General features: G+C 44.5%; 1 protein-coding gene across 1 annotated transcript in view; it reads right to left on the bottom strand.

Moving 5' to 3' along the window:
* Positions 1-4,684: 4,684 nt before the first annotated feature.
* erbb2 (erb-b2 receptor tyrosine kinase 2) overlaps positions 4,685-6,000 on the bottom strand; it is a 70,129-nt gene continuing 68,813 nt past the window's right edge. The window contains exon 28 of the transcript XR_007250411.2: positions 4,685-5,716. The gene's annotated coding sequence lies outside the window, so the exon portion shown is untranslated. The remainder of the gene's footprint in view (positions 5,717-6,000) is intronic.

The following is a 6,000-nucleotide window of genomic DNA, read 5'->3' as shown; positions in this document are numbered from 1 at the left end:
ATTTATTAACGATGTAATAACTGGGCATTTGAAAAATGCTAACAGAATCAGTCCAAGTCAGCATGAATTCGCTAAAGAGAAATCATGCTTGACAAATCTTCTGTAATTTTTTGAGGATGTGACCAGTAGAGTGGGCAGGAGTGAATCATTGAATGTTGTGTATCTGGACTTTCAGGCTTTTGACAAGATTCCACACAACAGATTAGTAAGGAAAATTAAAGCTCATGGTTTCGGAGGTAATGTGTTGACAAGAATAGAGAACTATTTGCCAGACAGGAAGTGAAGGGTTGGAACAAACAGATCCTTTTCAAAGTGACAGGTAGTGGCCAGTGGGGTGTGTTAAGGTTCAGTGCTGGGACCCCAGCTATTCACAATATATATTAATGATTTTGATGAAGGAATTGAATGCAATATCTCCAAATTTGCAGATGACACGAAGCTGGGTGACAGTGTGTGCTGTGAGGAAAATGCTAAGAGGCTGCAGGGCAACTTGGGCAGATTGGTTGAGTGGGTAAATACTTGGCAAATGCAATATGTTGTGGGAAAACTTCGGGGGCAAAAACAGAAAGGCAGATTATTATCTGAATGGTGGCAGTTTAGGAAAGGGTGAGGTGCAACAAAACCTGGGTTCCATGGTGGAACAGTCACTTAAGGTTGGCACACAGATTCAGCAGGTGTTGAGGAAAGCAAATGGTATGCTGGACTTCACAGTGAAAGAATTTGAGTAGGAATGTTTTGCTGCAGTTATGCAGGGCCTTGGTGAGGCCACATCTTAAGTATTGCGTGCAGTTTTGGTTTCCTAGTCTGAGGAAGGACATTCTTGCTACTGAAGGAATCCAATGACAGTTCACCAGACAGATTCCTGGGATAGCAGGACTAACAAATGAAGAAAGACTTGAGTGGCTGGGCTTGTACTCACTGGAATTTAGACAAATGAGGGAAGATCTCATAGAAATGTAAATTCCTGTTGGGTCCGCACAGGCTTTATGTGGGAAGAATGTTCCTGATGTTGGGGAAGTCCAGAGCTAGGGGTAAGCCATTCAGGACTGAGATGAAGTAGAATTTTAAGAGTTGAAAAACTGTGGGGGAAAATTTGTTAGATATATTCAAGAGGGACCAGGACCTAGCCTTTATGGTTAAAAGGGTTAGGGGATATGGAGGGAAAGTAGGAATGGGATACTGAAATTGTATAACCAGCCATAATCACATTGAATGATGGTGCAGGCTCAAAGGGCCAAATCGCCTACCCCTGCACCTATTTTCTATGTTTCTATGAATGTTAAGGGATGGTGGTTAGATTGTCTTTTATTGGTAATCATCATTACTTGGCATCTGTGTAACACAAATATTTCTTGCCACTTGTCAGCCCAAGCCTGGATATTGTGCAGATCTAGATGCATTTGAACAAGGACTGCTTCAGTATTTGAGTGTTGCAAGTGGTGCTGAACATTCTACATTCATCATTGAACATCCTCATGTCTGACCTTATGATGGTCATTGACGAAGCAGCTGAAGATGGCAGGCTTAGAAAGTATCCTGAGGAATTCCTGCATAGGTGTCCTGCAACTGAGATGACGGACCTCCAAGATCATCTTCTATATGACTCTAGCCAGCGGACAACTTGCCCCAATATCCTTTGACTCCAGTTTTGCTAGGGCTCCTTGATGCCACAGTCGGCCAAATGCAGCTTTAATGTCAATGGCTGTCACTCTCACCTCACCTCTGGCATTCAGCTCTTTTGTCCATGTTTGAACCAAGGCTGGAATGAAGTCAGGAGCTGAGTGACCCTGGCGGAACTCAAACTGGGCATCACTGAGCAGATTATTTTTGATCAGGTGCAATGTGATAGCACTGTTGATGACACCTCCCATCACTTTCCTGATGATCGGGAGTAGACTGATGGGGCGATAATTGACTAGGTTGGGTTTGTCCCGCTTTTTGTGTACAGGACATACTTGGGCAATTTTCCACTGTCAGGTAGATGCCAGTGTTGTAATTACACTGAAAGAGGTTGGCGAGGGGAGCAGTATTTTCTTGAGCACATCTTCAGTAATGTTGCTGGAATGCTGTCAGGGCCCGTAGCATTTGCAGTATCCAGTGTCTCCAACTGTTTCTTGATTTCACATGGAATGAACGGAATTGGCTGATGACTGGTATCCATAATGCTGGGGACCACTGGAGGAGGCCGAGATGGATCATCCACTCTGCACTTCTGGCTGAAGATTGCTGCAAAAGCTTCGGCCTTATCTTTTGCACTGATGTGCTGGTCTCCTCCATCATTAAGGATGGAGATATTTGTGGGGCCTCCTCCTCCAGTGAGATAACTGTCCACCACCATGCACAACTGGACGCGGCAGGACTGCACAGCTGAAATGTGATCTTTTGGGAACATCTATCTACTACTGGCTGCTTATGCTGTTCGCAAGTAGTCCTGTTTGGTGGCTTCACCAGATTAACACCTCATTGTTACGTCTGCCTGATGCTGCTCCTGGCATGCCCTCCTGCACCCTTCACTGAGCCAGGGTTAATCCCATGGTTTGATGATAATGATTGAGTGGGGGATATGCAGATTGTGCTGGAGTACAATTCTGCTGCTGTTGATGGCCCACAGCATCTCATTGATGGCCCAGTCTTGAGTGGCTCAATCTGTGCGAAGTCTGTCCCATTAAAGACAGTGAGACTGCAACATAACACGATGGAGGTTATTCTCAATGTGAAGGCAGGACTTCATCTCCACAGGGACTGTGCAATGGTCACTCTTACTGATACAGTCGCGGACAGATGCACCTGTAACCGGCAGATTGGTCAGGATGAGGTCAAGCATTTTTTTCCATTTGTTTCATCATTGCCTGCCATTGGCCTCGTCCAGCAGTTATGTCCTTTAGGGTCCGGCCAGCTCAATCAGTGATGTTGCTGCTGAACTATTCTGAGTGGTGAATATTGAAATCCCCCACTCTTGCCACCCACAGTGCTTCCTCCAATTGTTCAAAATGGAGGAGTACGGATTTGTCAGACAAGGGGTGGGACAACACATATCCAGGGATGGTGATGGTAGTGTCTGGGACATTGTCTGTAAGGTATGATTCTGTGAGTGTGACGTTAGACTGTTGCTTGACCAGTCTGTGAGACAGCTCTCCCAATTTTAGCACTAGCTCCCAGATGTTAGCAAGAGGATTTTACAGGGTCAACAGGACTGTTTCTGTTGTTATCTTTTCTGATGTCTCGTTCGATGCCAGGTAGTCCACCTGGTTTCATTTCACTGTTGAGACTTTATAGTGATTGATACAACTGAGTGACTTGCTAGGCCATTTCAAAAGGCACTTCAGAGCCAATCACATTGCTGAATTCTGAAGTCACATATAGGCCAGACCAGGCAGATATCTTTCCCTGCAAGATGGTTTCATAGTCATCAGTGGATTCTTAATACAAACTTTTTAAAATTGAATTCAAATTTTATCTTCAAACTGGCAGGGTTTGAAACTAGGTCCCCAGAACATTAGCTGGGTTTCTGGATTAATAGCCTATCAATAATACCACAAGATATCCCCTATACTAACATGCCCTGGAGATCAAGCTCCCAAACAGTGACAGACATTCAAGACCATCATTCTGCTACTAATAAACCTAGTCCCACACATGTGTAATTTCCAGCATACAGATCTTTACAGCTCCCAGTGTACAGGCTGCACCTGCTGTAAGGAGAACTGCATTGACACCAGTATGACACTGCGCTAAAGATATATTCAGAATTTCCAATATAAATATTTGAGAAAATATAAATATTAATTTCAGACTGAACTCTCTGCCTTTGTTACTGCTCCTCTGGTCAATCCACGATTTCAGTTTCTTGAGCTGATTTCTGGATGAAGGTTGCATCAGTCTTGTTTCTCAGTTATTGTGGGCTGTTATAGAAATGTCATTCTAACCTGCCCTGGATAGTTGTGGACACTGGAGCTAGTTTTGTCATTAGGGCCTAGGTCAGTGTCCCAGTTTCTGACACAGCCTCATTGCTGGTTAGAAAGTGAGCATGATCTTACAGTACTCACAGTCAGTGGGAGGTGTCGGACTGCTGATGCAGAGTTCTTAAAGAACTTCTGCTGTTCATCTGGAGCAAGACACTAAACCGAGACAGTGAACTAACTCAGAAGCAGAATTCTACAACTCTGTCACATCCTTGCTCTCCATTTAATCTCTCAACTCCCAAACAGATCAACGATCTGATTCTGACAATTTATTCTAGTATCTCAGGAATGAGGTAGCCCAGGGGCCAGAGGACAATAATCTTTTTATTAATTTATTCTCAAACTGAGACTCACTGGCTGGGCCAATATTTATTGCCCCTCCCTAGTTGCAGTCCATGAGCCGTAGGTAGACCTGCAATGCTGTGAGGGAGTGAGTTCCAGGATTCTGACACTGAAGGAGTGACAATATACTTCCAGGTCAGGATGGTGAATGACAATTTATCCTCAATAAAATGATGCTGAAAATGGTTAAAATATGGAAGCAGAAAATGGGAGCTAGCCAGGATCTTGGGCTGAACTTTAATAGAATAAATAACAATCTGTGAGCTACAAGCCAGCACGGAGACACATCATGAGATCAAACCATAGGTAAAAAACTCACAACAACTAGGTCACCAGGTGCCTGCTGTTAACTTCCAACACGAAAGAAAGGCTGGAACTATTAATACTAACTCGGAAAAGTCAAAGGCAGATGCCACTTCTCCTGTCGGGCAGTTACTGTCAGCAGGGAGCTTGTCTGAGCTGCAGATTAGCAGATGGTGGTGCACAATGTGGGGGTTATTGGAAGAAGCAAGGTCAAACAACACTCCTTGCTACAGCTTACTCAGTCACTAATGACAAACTGATCTTAAATATCGTGTCAGTCTCACTTACCCAATGTCAAAGTAACAGAGAAGGTCTGGGGGACCCAGAAGTATGAAGGAGGTGCTGCACTGTCAGTCTTTCAAAAATTTGTTAAACTAAGTCCCATCTGTTGTTTGCTCAATTCTATCATGCACCAAGCCATCAGAAAGTTACTCAATTCGAACACAAATCAATTCTACAACGCTTTATAAAGAGATACTCACTTTGGGAATATTCCTCAAAGACTCAGAATCAGTGAGCCCATATCCCTGTGAGAGTCAGTGCAGGTAGGGGATTGTACCCCAGTAAGAGTCAGTGTGTGTGGGGAAGCCTGTACTCCATGAAGTCAGTGTGTTTACCCCAATAAGAGTAAGTGTGTACGAGACTGCCCCCACACCCCTAAATGAATGCTTGGACACAAGAGATATGTGTTCGTCTGCTTTCAGTATGCTCAGGTCTGATGTCAGTTCAGTCTTTTGGCAGTGAGACACCTGGTTATACCAAAGCTGCCAGATTCCTCTACACACTGCCAGCCTCTGCCAGACCAAGATATTCAGCATTCTCTGCTGTTGCAACCTGGATGTATCCATTGGGTTGTGTTAGTGTCGGGGTAGCAGGGATCAGGCAAGGAGAATTCCCAGAGTGTAATCTGCTCTGGAGATCCGGTGCCCAATAATCAGGACGATCAAACGGCAGGTCCTTGTTCCCAGACAGACTCGGTTGACTTAGATATTCAGGATTTTCCACGGTGTTTCTGAACAGACCTTTTGGGATTAGGGACCCATTCCTGCCATTACCACGAGGCAGAGCTTGGCTGGGAGATAACGTTTCATCAGCCTGGTTTATGTAGTCTGACAGGAAACAAAAAACAAAGATTAGAAGCAAAATCAGGTCATAGTAGTGCCAAAGAACAGACCCAGACCTCGTCAGATGCACCCTCCGCCCCACCTGCCACATAAAGAATCAGCAATGGACTAATCAAAGTGAGTCAGTGGGAGAAGGAATGAACGTCATTGACATTAAGAGATAATGAGAACTGCAGATGCTGGAGAATCCGAGATAACAAAGTGTGGAGTTGGATGAACACAGCAGGCCAAGCAGCATCTTAGGAGCACAAAAGCTGACATTTCGGGCC

This window comes from Stegostoma tigrinum, chromosome 31 (assembly GCF_030684315.1).
Source record: "Stegostoma tigrinum isolate sSteTig4 chromosome 31, sSteTig4.hap1, whole genome shotgun sequence".
Classification (NCBI taxonomy): Eukaryota; Metazoa; Chordata; class Chondrichthyes; order Orectolobiformes; family Stegostomatidae; genus Stegostoma; species Stegostoma tigrinum.
This window is presented reverse-complemented; position numbering and strand designations above follow the sequence as displayed.